Raw genomic sequence first — 14,312 nt, 5'->3', positions numbered from 1 at the left:
GTTAAAATTTCCTTCACTGAAATGTCTCTGCTTTTTTTTTTTTTCTTTTTTATTTTCTTTTTTCTCTTTTTTGTAGGACAAGGACTTAAAGGACTGGGCGTGCTCAAACGTTGCTGTTCTTCTTCCCAGTTCTTTATTGTTGGTCATGTCTTGTGGCCTCTCTCAGCTTATCCACTAACTCCTTTGAGCCATTCAGGAGGGCAGTTCCTGGTAGTTTTGGCTTTTCATGCTTTCAATGAATCTTTTAAGCCTGAAGAATTGTAATTGACACTCCTATGCGTAATGCCCATTGTTGACCTGTCGCAGTACTGTACTGTAAGTGCACCTACTGCTGGCCATGTTTTAACTGCTTGCTTTCTGGTTTGAGAGATGCAGTGGTTCCTTTCACTCCTGGATTAACATCCAAGAAGATAATTCATTAACTGATGCGAAGTTTACACCATGAACTATGTTTTTCTGACTTTAATGAAGTCGCTGGCATTTTTTTTTTTAGAAAAGCTACTATTCAGGGCACTTTAAGTCAGTGACATCCCAGATTTTTTTTGCACTTCCTTTTTAAATAGAAACGGTTAGCATCCAGTGAGTGGGGTTTTACCATTATGCTCTGGATTACAGCATAAGTCGTGTTCGTGTTAATCTTGCTTATGCACTTGTTTGGGTGTCCTGTGCTGTACATACAGGTATTCTATACAGTGTGATACCCATCTGAATTGAACCCATCTAAGAAACATTTTACCATGCATTGACAAAATTTGTACCTTTTTTTCCCCGCCTTTTTCAAAAGAGATTGTTTTAAGTTTGACCATGCTGGGAGGGGGGTAGTACTTCCAAAGCTCATACCTTGTGATCATGTTTATAAGGCTTGTGCAAGGAGAAAGTGTGGCAGCTTGCCATCTTATTTATTCCCTGTGTGATGGGAGATTAACAAAGAACATAATGGCACGATGACCTGGTGGTGAATGCTTTTCTTTGGGGAAGGCATCCGAGTGTGGTAAGCGAGAAACCAAAATATGGAGTTGATAAACTCAGACTGCATACTTCATACCAATGAAATGCTTCAAATGAGGATTGGGAGTTTTACATTTGAATCTGATCACTGACGTTCAGAATTCTCGCAGAGAGGAACACTGCATCTTTAAATGAGAAAGTTTGAATTTCCTTTTGCTCCTACAGCATGTCAGCATCTCAAGTTCATTTCTTGCAACCTACACTATGGTGATTTGTAATCAAGCCTCCATGAGCTCGTGACATAAAGTACTGTTCTGTTGTCAAGTACTATCAAACTTTTCTGATAATGCTGAGTTAGGACAACCAAACAAAGCTAGCACTAAATAACGTTTAAAATTGTATACCTTTTAATGATCTTTTCAAGTATTTGTTACTGAAATTGTATGATGTGGAGTTTACTAGGTGTTATGTTCCAGTGCAGTGCCTCCTTTTCTTTCCCCACTGCTCTCTGTGGTGAGAAATTTGCCTTGTTTAAAATGATTACTGTGCCCTCGCATGACTGTTAAAGCTTTCTGTGCAAAGATGATTGTTTAAGTGCCACATGCCTATGATTGAGAGAAAAAAAATCTATTGTTACCTCTGAGTTGTGTTCAACTGAAATGCTATTCAACAAATAACTTAGGAAAAAATAGCTCTATTTTTAGCTTTTCATATCTCTGCTGTCTTCTCAATTTATTTTGGCAGCAGTGAAGAATGGATTGTATAGACTGCTTGCTAATATGAACAAAATGCACTTGTAATTCCTGGAAATAAATTTAAATCTTATATCTTCACATTAACATAAAGAATTAGTTTTTTGGTTTCCTCTTGGGTAATGTGTTTGAATGGAAATCAGATTCAGTTGCTACTGCAGTATTACAAGGATGCTTGCTGTTAATGAATCCAGGCTTCCTCATTCCACTTAGTCTGCTTTTCAAAAATAGAAAGCCATTCGCTTAGATTTCAAAAGGCAAGGGTGCTTATGAGGTTCCATTTCAGATCTTTTCTTCGAGTTTGAGTCTTAGTCTACCAAAACTAATTTTTTATAAGCAAGGGTTCATTTTAAGGGGCATTTTCAGCTAGGAAGGTCCTGTGGTACATACATCTCTATTGTGCGGAACATAATGAGCGTAGTCAGGACACTGCACAAGTGATCTGGGAATCGTGGCTTGGAACCTATGCTAAAAAAAAACATTTCTATGGAAATTATGCACTTGACTGTTGATACCTGTGTAGGAATCTACACACCTTTACCAAAATGCTTTCTTCATGCAGTTTTGAGAAGCTGAAGTATTTATAGGATCTCTGCTACTTGTACCATCGTCATCGTTACAGGAATCGTGGTTGGGAAGATGACTGTTACTGAGATTAGTTTGTAACACCTCAATCCGAGTTTATTAAGGAAGAATTTTGGCAGCTTGTTTCATCCTTTTCCCAATTCTTTTTTCAATACTTTAATTTTGGGTTTCTGGAGCGGTGTAAACTTACCCTTGTGATCTGTCTCAGAATGACAAGCCAAGGGTTTGTGTTAGCTAACGTGTGGTGCTCTCAGGCTTTCTTCCTTAGCAGTCCTTACTGAACCAAACTGGTGCCCATTGGTTCCTGCATATACCCACTGGCATCCGTCATCTTCTGCTGAACGCAGTAAACGTTGTTAGGCTGAATTTGTTACATTGTCAAGTGCAGAAGCACGACTTTTTCTTTTGTCAGATACTGAAAACATTTAAAAGAAGGTGCCTATAACACTGTCAGGTCAGTTATTGCTCCATTTTACTTTTTCCCCCAAACCCTCCCCCCCTCCCCCCCCCATACACACACACACCTTTTATCTAGTTTTTGTATGTGTAGAGCAGAGACCTGGAACTTGTAATTGAAGTAATATATATGTCATGGTAAAGATGTTTTGGGAATTAGGCATGTAAACAGTTGACTGTCTAAACATTCCAACTGTATTACGGAAGAAAAATAGGTGAACTTAAACTTCTCTTGGATGCTTTGGCAAAGGAAGCATCTTATTCTGCTATGGCTATCCTGACTGTCCCCAGAATCTTCTTCATCACTGTCACACGCGTGCCAGGTCCGAGGTGTACAACGCTCTGCATGGGCCGAGCAGCTGCTGCTCAGTGAGATCTCGGGAGTAGCAGATGGTGACGTGACTCAGCAGTGGCCAAATGGAACCCGAGGAGCTTAGCATGGTTTTCCTTACAGAATGGGGAAAAAGAGAGACTTGTTGCTGCCCACTGTAATACGCTGCGATATATTTATACCATGTCCAAGTTGTTTGCTGAGCAACTGTACTATAGGTTTAAACTTTATTAATATATATTTGCTTATGTTAGTGTAGTTTATATAGTCCTTGGTTATTGATGAATTTGTGTTGTTACAGCACAGTGATATGGTATAAATATAGGCCTGTACACACAACATGCTCATGAATTTGGTCCCTTGCATAGTACTTTTATATTTGTACAGTGATGTCTTCAAGTAATCCCAGATTTTAGGGGAAGTATTTTTGTAAATGCAGTGGTTTAAACAAAAATCTAAACGGTCCTTTTATTAAGTTTTAAATGCGTTTGTGGTTCAAAATGGTTTAGTTAATGACTGAAAACAAGACACTAAATTAGTGAAAAGTGCACATTAGTAAAGTGAAGCCATGGTTTTCTGTAGCATGTGCTGTGGTCAAGCTAGGTGAAACATTGGACAAAATGGGAAAGTTGGGCTACCTTTGTAAATCTAGAACAAATGTCTAAAGGTTGCAGCTGGGTTACTTACTATTGTTGCCTTTTCTTGTGTTGTATCAGTGTAGAGCACTCTTAAATACTCAAACTGCTTTGTCTTTGCTTTGTACTGTTGGTGCCTTCTTAGTCACGTACCCCACAGGTCCTGCATAGCTCATTTAGTTAATGGTAAGTTTAAAATAAAATAAAGGAAGATTTTATATTAAAAAAAAAAAGAAAGAAAAAACCTTTAAAGCTTCATTTTCTGTATGTTCTTATTCATTGTAACAATTAAACATTTATATTGTGACAGATTTGTGATTTGGTTAATCTGTATAGATCAGTTGTAAGTAGCAAAGGTTTATATTTCGTCTTCTTCTTTTAATGTTGTAAACGTATGTGATTTCCTTCTTTAAATCAGGTAACTTAATGTTCTGTTTTGTTTTTGGCATCTGAGTCTTGTAAAAACAACTGCAAAGAAAATCATTAAATCGTGTCCCTGTATTACCAAACCAGCATAGTACTGTGCATGTGTAGAACGACTGAGATTTTACTGTAAGGTGGCCTGCTGTTTGTAGTCCGAGTGCACTGATGCGTATCACATCAGCACAGCTAAAATGAACCGCTGGAACGGAGTAGGAGCAGGTAGCCTACATTCATGTTTTTGAATACACAGGTGTGTCTGTTTCAGTGTGTGAGTAATTACCAGCGTGAAGTTAGAGCCATCCAAAGCATTGCAGGCAAAGTTTATGGACAGGCAGACGTGCTGTATCTTTGTGGCAAGAAAGTTATGAAATCGGCGCTGTGGACTGTTGTTCTCACTCCGTGTTAATGTAGCTGTAGCCCACTTCCCAGGAAGCTTTGCAAAGGATTACTTGAGCAGTCCTTAGAGACCAAATGTTTTCATTCTGATACGAAATGGGTTCTTCTCAGGCCGAGGTTTGAGACATTCTGTGTTTTCTGGGAGTGGTGCACGCGAACATCGTTGTAATGGCATTTGTGAATGAATATTTTTTTAGTCTGAAATCCAGCTGTGCCAAAGAACTGAGAAAAGGTGTAATTGGATCACGGCAGCTTGAAACTTCTGTAATTAGTGTGACAGCATAGAAAACGTGACCTGGAACTAACAGGTGCTCATCAGTAACAGGTCAGTAACATCTCTAACGACTGGCTCCTTAAAGTTCATCTCTCCATCCCCTGCCTGGTCGTCACAGCAGTGCGTGTTTTGTTGCAGAATGTTAGGAGTTTAATTTTGCCATATATACAGTTATGCATGTTACTTTCTCATTGACTATGGCTGCCTTTGCCTGTTCCTTCGAGCAGCACAGCGTGCTGTATTGCAGTGTGTGTTCCAGTGAGTTCAAAGCATGACTGACCTGCATCTTGTCCCAGCAGAGGTTTTGATTAGCTGCTGCTTGACTCAGTGCTTTTGTCACATTCGTTTAAGTAGGATTAGTTGGAAAACGCTTTGCTTTTATTTGCTTTGTTCCACCAGAACAGGACGCTGATCCTTCCTGTCTGTGAGCTTTGAAGGGCAGTGGGTAGTGAGACCTTGGAGCTGGAGACTGCAGAAATGGGTTCTGGGGTCTGTGTGCAGGCGTAGTGCTGGGGTGGGATGAGCTCTCATGGGTAGAGTGCCATGGAGGAGCTCATGCTCTCACAAAGTCTTTTGAGGAACTACTTCAGAATATAAGCCATGTAGATTTGAACAGTGTAGATTTGATGCTGCTGGGCTTCGTAAAGCTACAACTCCAGTATTTTTCTCTGCAGACAAAAGTTCTCACTTCTGTGTTCTGTGCTTTTCATTATACTTTCTACTGAGTGACGTTTGTGTAATGCTTGACAAGCTTAGCAAAAATTAATTTGATAATTGTAGAAGACTTAAAAACTTCATCGCATCAGTACGCGCCATGTCAGTGCTTTGGAAGAGCTCCTTGGTTTCTCTGCAGAATGGCTTTCAGGCACTGCCAGATGCAGGAGGTGAGCGGTGCTGGTAGTGCCCTGTCAGGGCTGAGGTTCCATCATGTTGTGTCCGTGCGAGGGCTGCTCTTGGAATTAAGGTATGGAAATTGTTCTGTGAAACCTTTGTGGTTCCACTTTGTAAGGTACTCACACCCCGCACTTTCCTTCAGGTATTTCCCAGAACTCTGCTTGCCTTCTCAGTACATCTCACTACCGTGACAATGTTTTTCCTCATCTTCTCATTCAAAGTGAAGCTCAAGTCTTGGTTGTTTCACAAACCATTCTTTGAGCTTCGTGCAGTTCTGGCGGTACACAACAGATTACTGCTCCTGCTACGTAAACTGATGCAAATCCTCCAAACAGGTAAGCAAAAAGTCCTGGCACGTCTCCTGCCACTCTTCCTGCTGAAAGCGCAGCGCGATCTGGTGATGGGATGTGCATTCCTGAGAGGCAGACCTGAAGTGATCAGAAAGGAGCAGTGCGGTTGGGTAAGGTGTGGTGCCAAAAGCAGTCCTTTGTTGCTGTTGGGATCTTGAGCCTGAGATTATTCAGCAGAGCCTGGTTTGAACTTTTCTGGCTGTTTGTCCTTGAATACCTTGTGAGAACTGGAGGCCCCGTGCCATTTCTCTGCGGTGTGCTCACATCTCCCTCACAGTGTGCACCCGTCCTTCAGCTCTTCCCCTTTTCCACGCTATTGATGGTTCTGGCAGAGCGGTGCGTGACCCTGCAGGTGTTTGTTTCACTTGGTGTGGGAGCGGCTTTTAGCACATGAGGGGTGATAAAAGAAATCCTGATTCCCCAGAAAAGAGGAAGAAATGTCTCAAAAATGCTGGAAACCCAGCATGCCTTCTCACCTAAAAATACCCGGTTGAATACTTCTGTGTGTCTTGTGAGGCGTTCTGTGGGTCCGTGTGGCACTCCCAGTTGTGTCAACTGGTTGATTGAAATGCTTCTCTGTCTCCTTCCCTTGCTTCTTGGACTGAACTGACCTTTGGTCCTGCTGAAGTTACTGTCTTCCATTGATGTGTTTCTTCCTCAGGGTTTATACATTCCATGTTGGTATTTTTCTCCCCATTCTTTGACTGCTGTGACCAACTTGATGTCACTTTTTTGTTCTCCTTATTTTGCATGGCTGTAGCTTCCCCCTGGTCTCACGACTCTCCGTTTGTTTGCTTTTTAGAGATCTCTATATTTTTTAACTATTCTGTAAGGCCGCGGACATGGCTGTTCTTCACAGAGCTGGGCCCTGCTTACAGGCAGTTGACTAAGGGCTGCTGGTTACACTCCAGCCACTGGCTTTGGGAAGAAAACTTGCATAGGCAGAGCAGTTCCCTCCATGCAGGCGGTCATTCAGCGCCTGGGATTGCACCAGGTGAGGTTTTGCACAGTGCAGCGATCTGTTCATTCCACCTCACTGTTTAATGCCTCAAATACAAAAGCCAGAAATAACTCTGGAAAGCTGCTTTCTCCCTGGCTGCGATGCATTCTTCTGCACTACCAAAAACTGTTCCAAAATTCAGGCTTTTCAAGCAAAAAAAAAACCAACAAAAGTGAAACCCAAAGCTGTAAGAGAATGCCACGAGTTTAAAAAACAACACAGTAAAAATCTGCTATTGTCAAGAGACTCGTGATGCACCTTCTGCTTTGGTCTTACCATCTGAGGCACATAGCTTGTTCTGAAGGTGCTTTTCTGCCTTAAATCTGCAAAATGCTGAATATTCAGGATTTTGGCTTGAAACTGAGCCGACGATATCAGCAATGAGCTGAAAACTCGGGAAGGGTTTGAAGTCGGGCCTTCTGTGAGCTCGGCTTTAATCTCAGTAGCACGTGAGAACACTTTGACTGTCAAACCTTCCTGTATTCCTGGAAGCGTTTCAGGCTCACATATCCTATCTTGTAGTTGAGACATCGTAGATTCAAGTTTATAGGCTAAAGAGGTTTTAATGAGTTTGTGCTTTTAAAAAGTTTTGTTAGTGTTGGTACGTGTGTTTGCTTTTGCAGGCTCTTTGAACAGGCCTGGCACACACATGGAGGGAGCACATCCACAAGTGCTCAAATGAACGTTGTTGCTGTCACTGTAGCTGTGTGTTGTGTTTGCTCTCATGTGCAGCATGCAGACAGCAGCGCTCCAGAGGAAGGTGGGGATTAAGGAAAAATAAAACTGGTCATTTCTTAAAACATTCTTTCATAGCTGAACTTAATTCGTAGGCTTGTTTCTGAGGGTAGTTTGGTATCTGGAGAGAACTGCATTAAGCCGTTTTTGCAGCTGACTTGATGACATTTCTCTAAGTAGAATATGCTGTTATTCCAGCATGGCAAAGGTCTACATAATTCATGTATGCTCAACTTAATCACTGGTTTTCTTCTTGTAACAATAAATGGCATTGTACCAAAAGCAATATATCCTGTGTGTAGTTAGTAGTGCAAGTAATTATTACTGTGCAGCTTTTATTTTCATTGCCTTTCCAGTGGTTGCTGCTAGCATGGATTTTGTGCATTGACAGTTGTTTCAGGCTATCAAAGATGTTTTCTGGGGGGGGGTGAAAGTCCTGTGCAGTACTCGTTTGCTTTCTGGGAGCTGCTGCAGTACTTTGAAGCAGAAAAGCGTTGCATCTGGTGCTGCAATAAGTTTGTTTTCTTCTGAGTCGTATCACCAGAACACATCTAGACATAGAGAGTTTCTCCGGAATTGCTCCTCCACATTTTTCCTCTTGAGAAAGGCCCAGGCTCAACACCAGCATCGTTAGAGCCAAGGATTATAAGAGAGCAGAAGGGCTTTTTTCTCTGCTCAATTTTGGGATTCCTCTAGGCAACACACAGCCTTATTAGATCATGGCGCTGTAAAAGACTTGGGGAATGCTGCAGCTGGTTTTGATCACCAACTACTTAACTCAAGACCAGATAACGCACAGGCGATATGCAATGCATGGGAACTCTCTAGTCTTAAGTTCTGTCCTTCCTGACCCCCTGATAGCGTTTCTGCGATTAAACCTGCCCTGGATAACTTTCCCTTAAAAGAGGGAAGCTTTGTTTTTCCTTGGAAGGATGAGGTATTGATACAGTTATCTTCCCACCACTTGCATTTGACTGCTAGTGTGTAGTGTTCATCATACCAAGATGTCGCTGTTAGAAAACTTCTAATGCTGTAGAACTAACAGGGGTGAAGAACTTGCTCTTCTCAGCTTGTATATTTCTCCTTGCTTTCAAAGTGTGTAGAACGATACCTACTTTTAATTATAACTGAATAGCTTTTCTGCATTCTCTGTGCACATTTTTCTCTGCTGCCTCCTATTCTAGATGTGACTTATTTTACTGCTAATGGTGTTATAAGAGCTGTAGTACTACAGGTGTCATATGGTAACTTGTAAATAAAATTACTATAAACACATGGTCAAGTTATTTGTGGTGCTGCTCTGTAAATGTGTGACGTTTCCTTAGCTGTGAATCTTAACTGTGCTTTCCTGAGGGACCTGCCCATAGCACTTGATGATTACAAAGCCGGTGTCTGTGCCTTTGCAGGAGCCCGTTCTGTGACCACTCCACACAGCAGTCTGCTCCTTGTCACGAGTTCCAGGAAGATGCAGCATTGACAACAATTACTTCTGCACTGTCACTTTGCTACATGATGTGTTAGATGACAGCAAATCAACACCTACATCGTGCTGATTGATAATACATTTTCATGTGAATATCAATTCACTAGAAAGGAGAGAACAAAGTTATTTATGGTTGGAAGATGAGTAGGAAACTGTTGCGTTTTGTCCTTGGAGCCCATCAGCTCCAGCAGAAGGCTGCCTGTTTCCTGTCCAATTGAGAGGGTGGCAGAAAAAAGTGGAGGAGGTCTGACCTGGGGAAAGAACAGAGTGCTGCATTTTAGTGGGGAAAACACACGTGTGCGCACACACACACACACACACACACACACACTGCTCTGCTCTGCTGCATTTTCCTTATGGTTGGCATGCAGTAAGCTCTTCAGAGCCATTTGCCTTCGTGTATGTAGGAGTTGGTAATGCAAGGATTTTTGTGCCATTTCCTGGGGGTTGAATCTGTACTCAATGCTATAGAATAAGAAAGTAATCAAACGGCTGAATTTTCTGTGGTGTTGCAGAGCAAAGCAGCTTGTCATTCCCAAATACCTGAGGCTGCAGTCGTGTCTTTTACACACACGTGTAAAAAGCACCTTTCTAATCCATCCTTACCAGGGGTGTTTTAAATATGCTGTCCTTAAAGCTGCTCCTTTCCTCGCAGCATCTCTTGGAATCATCCTCCTCTGCAGGTTTCTGGCTTCATCCCATGCCTGGTGGTGCTGAGCGTTGCTTCTTGATTCTGTTGCTGTTGTGAGAACTGCCAATAGTGGATTGTTTTCAAAGTAAGTGATGTATTTCATGGTGAGAGGGTACAAAAATCTTGGCTGGCATCTTTGGCTGTGCTTGCTTTGTTTTGTATGATGGAGGTGACAGAGGTAAGAGTTTTTGCTTCTATCCTGTATTGTGATGATGGGCATTGAGTGGATTAATTTGGAAGAAGCTCTTTAGAAAACTTCAGCTTTGCCAAATGTTTTGCATGTTCATTTTGATGAGCTGTTGTCCTAATGATGTGCAGCGGGGCCAGTGGCAATCATGCAGTGCTTGAACAGCATTCAGTCTGGAGTCGTTTTGAAACTGCCCAGGAGGAAAAAAGCAGAGAAAAGTTGTAGTAGCCCCGGAATGCTGTGATGCTGTGTCATAATATCAGCTACAATCAGAATTTAAACAGCACCAAATGCCTGAGCAAAAAGCATCGTTTGTCCGCAGCTTTCAAGGTGTGGACAACCAGCGGTTGGGCCAGACTCCTCCATCACTACGGTGTGCTGAGATTAATATATATTAATGCATACTACTAATACATATGAATGCATTTATTTTTGACTACTACACTGCCCCTCAAACCTTGTAAAGTAGTCAAGAAAATTGCTTTCTATTCACGTCAGTCCTTCAGTGTCTGGAGAGAAATGACCTTTCTGTGCTGCTCGTGACTTTCAGTGGCTGGATGTGGCTGTGTCCCTGCTCTTGAGCTTTCAGTTGTTCCTGTACTTCTCCACCTCATTCTTTCCTCTAAATGTGCTTCCCTGTGGCTGTTAAATACAGTCGTTGGAAGCCTGATTCTTTTTAGGGGATTTAAATAAATTAAGAGGTAAATTACTTACCTCTGGAGACTGTTTTGCTTAAGGTCGACCAAACGTTCTCAAAGCAGGAAGCTTGTGGTCTTTTACCTCAAGGGGTAATCGAGAGTGTTTACAGTAAGTGTATTAAACTGGACGTCCAGTTCGGGAGTGAACGTTCTCAAAACAAATGCAATCTGCAAACTGCCACACACCTCCTCGAACAACAATAGCAATCCATTAACCAGGAGAGTCGATTTCAACTCAGTTCCTTACTCAGGATCTTCAAGTATTGTCATGCTCTTCACTTGCACTGAGAATGGGTTCACAGTGATGCTTCTGTTAAAGCATTGAAACTTCACGAGTGTATTTTGGTTTTACTTAAATGTATGAATCATTTGAACACCAGTAACGTTCACTGTAAAAAGAAATGTGACAGCTTTTCAGTGATCCTACATTGCTGTTGCCTCTTAACTGTACTTGAATGTGGAGGTGGGGAAACATTATTTGCTTTTCTCTAGAAGTGCACCCTTCTGTGCCTGGATTCTCTGTAGAATCATCTGCTCATACTTGCTCATGCATTCCACTGCTGTTTTTTGCAGATCTTAAATACAGTCACTGATGGTAACAGAGGCCGAGGCATGGAATTTACCCTTTCACTTTTGCTTTCACCTGCGCTTCAGTCACATAGCCCGTAAACTGCAGAGGATTTCTTGTTCTGTTTGGACCAGAAGAAACTGTTTGCAAGTAATATAATTTACATCTGCTCAGAGCCTTTAGCTGCTGCAGGGATGCAAACAATAAACCCCACTGTGCTGTACAGAGTGCCCTTCCTGGCACCATCACGGCTGTTCCTGGCCACAGCAATGGGAGAAGGGTGCACTGGCATAGTTTGTTCTGCTTCTGCTCTTACCTCCGGGGTCGGTGACTCAACCACCTCCCGAGCAGCCCATTCCAGCACCTGACCTCTTTCAGATCGTGGTTTTTTTCCTAATGACCAACCCGAATCTCCCCCTGCACAACCTGAGGCCATTCCCTCTAGACCTACTGCTAGTTATGTGGGAGAAGAGGATGGCCCCCACCTCAGCACCGTTTCCTTTCAGGTAGCTGTAGAGAGTGATACGGTCCCCCTTGAGCCTCCTGCACAGTAAACGATGCCCCATTTCCCTCAGCTGTTCCTCCTAAGACTTGTGCTCAGTGTCCAGACTTCAGTGTCTAGACCTGTGACAGTATCCAGAGAGCAAAGAGAAGAGAGATAAAATTGTCCCCGGAAAAGACACAGTAATACTTCTTTTTCAGCTTCCTCCATGCAAATCCAAAAAGCTGTTAAAGGAGAAGCAAAACTAGAGTTTGAAGCTATGTACGCCACGTCTCTCCGGGAGATTCTAGTAACTGCAGAGCTGTTAAACCTGTCGTTGTGCCATCTGCTGGTGAAAAGTAACCGTGAGTGTAATTCATGTCAATGAAAAACGACAATTAAACGATGATTAAATAGCACAAATGATAATGCTGAGCATTCTGAAAAGCATTCTCTGGAACTGTAGTTGCATTGGCTACCAAAGCTAAGCTAGCAGTGTTTTAGGGCAAGAACTTGCCCTGAAACTGGGAGTGAACTGTTCGTGTTCTGGAGTGGCGGGGTTTGCGTTTTTTGTTTCTTTCATTGTTGGCTTTTTCTATTTTTTCTTTCCAAAGCTGCACTCCTTTGCAGCCATCTGGGTCTCAGTGTGTGCAGTGTGATGGTCAGGGCGCTGAATGTGAGCACTGGGAGAAAATGGTGATGGATTTTTTCTAGTTTCTGGAATAGGTGAGAGGAATTCCAGCCACCCATAAATGAAGCACAACACCTCGTTAAGGAATGGGACAGAAGCAAACTGAGGTACTTTCTTAACATACATACTAAGGAATAACGTTATGCTAGTTACGACTGTCAAACTTCATTCAATCTCTGTGTCTCCATTCCTTTCCACTCTTCTTCGCATTTACTGACATAAATATCAGAAAAGTCAGGACAAAGGACAGCAATGTTCTTCAGGCTGAGAGAAAATGGGGATATAGCTTGAATATATGAAAAAAATAACTTTACTAAACTGTGCCGTGTTTTATGTGAAAGTCAGCTCCTCTCTTGTAGTAACGTTCGAGGAGCTGCAAAACCTTATTTGTAGCTGCAGAGAAATGTCTTGCAGGAGGTTTCTGGGTAATAATGTTCAGAGAACCTTGTTGGTTCCGGCAGTGATTCTCAAGGCTTTGCAGTGGCTTTTATTCACTGCTTCTCAGTCTGCTCGGCAGGGTGCTCCACCTGCTGCTTAATTCTCTGAGCTGAGGGAAAAAAGCAGATGTCACTTTTCTGATAGAATGTGGGTCACGTTGATTTGTGTTTGTGTGCTCCTGCCAGAGCAGCTGGTTTGGTCTTGTCTCGTGCCGTGCCTCACTGAACACGCAGAAGACTTGAGTGACTTTCTTCTTAGAGATCCTAGATTAGATGCAGTACAGAGATGAGGCACTGGGATGTGGGTGTTTTTGAAGCTCTTGCCAAAAAGGACGCCAGAATGGTGGTTTGATGAGGGTATCTGGTGGCACAGGAGCAAGCAAGGAGCAGGCACACCTTTGGCAGTTAGGTGTGTGATACAACTGGTTTTTTTTCAGTATACTGGTGCAGAAGAAGATGTTGAAAACATCATAGGCAATATTTATACAAAGGAACTGAGTACAAACCTCTCTGAAACTTACATATCAGTTTAGATGGCATTGCAGTATTTGAATTTAATCTCTGTTTTACCAGTCGACCTCCTGTCCCACTGCGCTGCAGAAAGGGAAGCAGCAGCATTGCCTTTGTTTTTATTTTATTTGGAGAAGCAAATGGATCGATGGATCAATCAGCCAGAATAAATGTGGCATTACACAAGAAAACAGGCAATGCTGCTTGCACTGATCTCTCCCTATTTCTCTGTTACCAGAAACGTTCAAGCCATTTGTTTTAAAACGCGTGGAGGAAATGAATTCACACGTTTGCTTATCAACGTTTATGAGAGAGTTACAGTACGAAGGTTCGGGCGTCTCATTCCAATGTCGGTCCGTGTCTGTGTGTTTGGCCACAAGGTGGAGCCGGCGCAGCAGCGGGCAGACCCTCCCGGCTGAGGAGGTGACGCGCTGCTCGGTCTCCTCGGGTCCCTGAGGGCTGCCCGCATCGCCGGGACCACCAGCCGCCCCTCGCGGCGTTTCTGCGAGCATTGGGGAACTCCGAGAGCGGGCGGTTACAGCGCAGAACCGCGTGAAACGCCGCCATCCCAGAAATGGTGCTTCAAGGCAGCTGAGCTTGTCGCTTCCTGTTCTCTGCTGCAGCAGCTCCACTAGCAGCGCGATCTGCTGTCGGTGCAGCCACTAGTAGAGTCTGCACAGTTTGCACTGCTGTTTGCACTGCAACCGAATACTTTCTCCTCCTGCTTTCAGAGCTCATCCCGAACGAAAATGTAGGTTTGCTGTTAAGTACCTCTCTGCACAGTTAC

The 14,312-nt window shown here is 42.9% G+C and overlaps 1 protein-coding gene across 2 annotated transcripts in view; it reads left to right on the top strand.

The window, feature by feature from the left end:
• Positions 1–9,057, top strand: part of MAPK1 (mitogen-activated protein kinase 1) — a 30,559-nt gene extending 21,502 nt beyond the window's left edge. For both annotated transcript variants that reach the window (XM_072351025.1, XM_072351024.1), the window contains exon 9: positions 77–9,057. The gene's annotated coding sequence lies outside the window, so the exon portion shown is untranslated. The remainder of the gene's footprint in view (positions 1–76) is intronic.
• The last annotated feature ends 5,255 nt before the right edge of the window (positions 9,058–14,312 follow it).

This window comes from Excalfactoria chinensis, chromosome 16, assembly GCF_039878825.1.
Source record: "Excalfactoria chinensis isolate bCotChi1 chromosome 16, bCotChi1.hap2, whole genome shotgun sequence".
Classification (NCBI taxonomy): Eukaryota; Metazoa; Chordata; class Aves; order Galliformes; family Phasianidae; genus Excalfactoria; species Excalfactoria chinensis.
The sequence above is the reverse complement of the archived record's forward strand: the minus strand, read 5'-3'. Positions and strand labels throughout refer to the sequence as shown.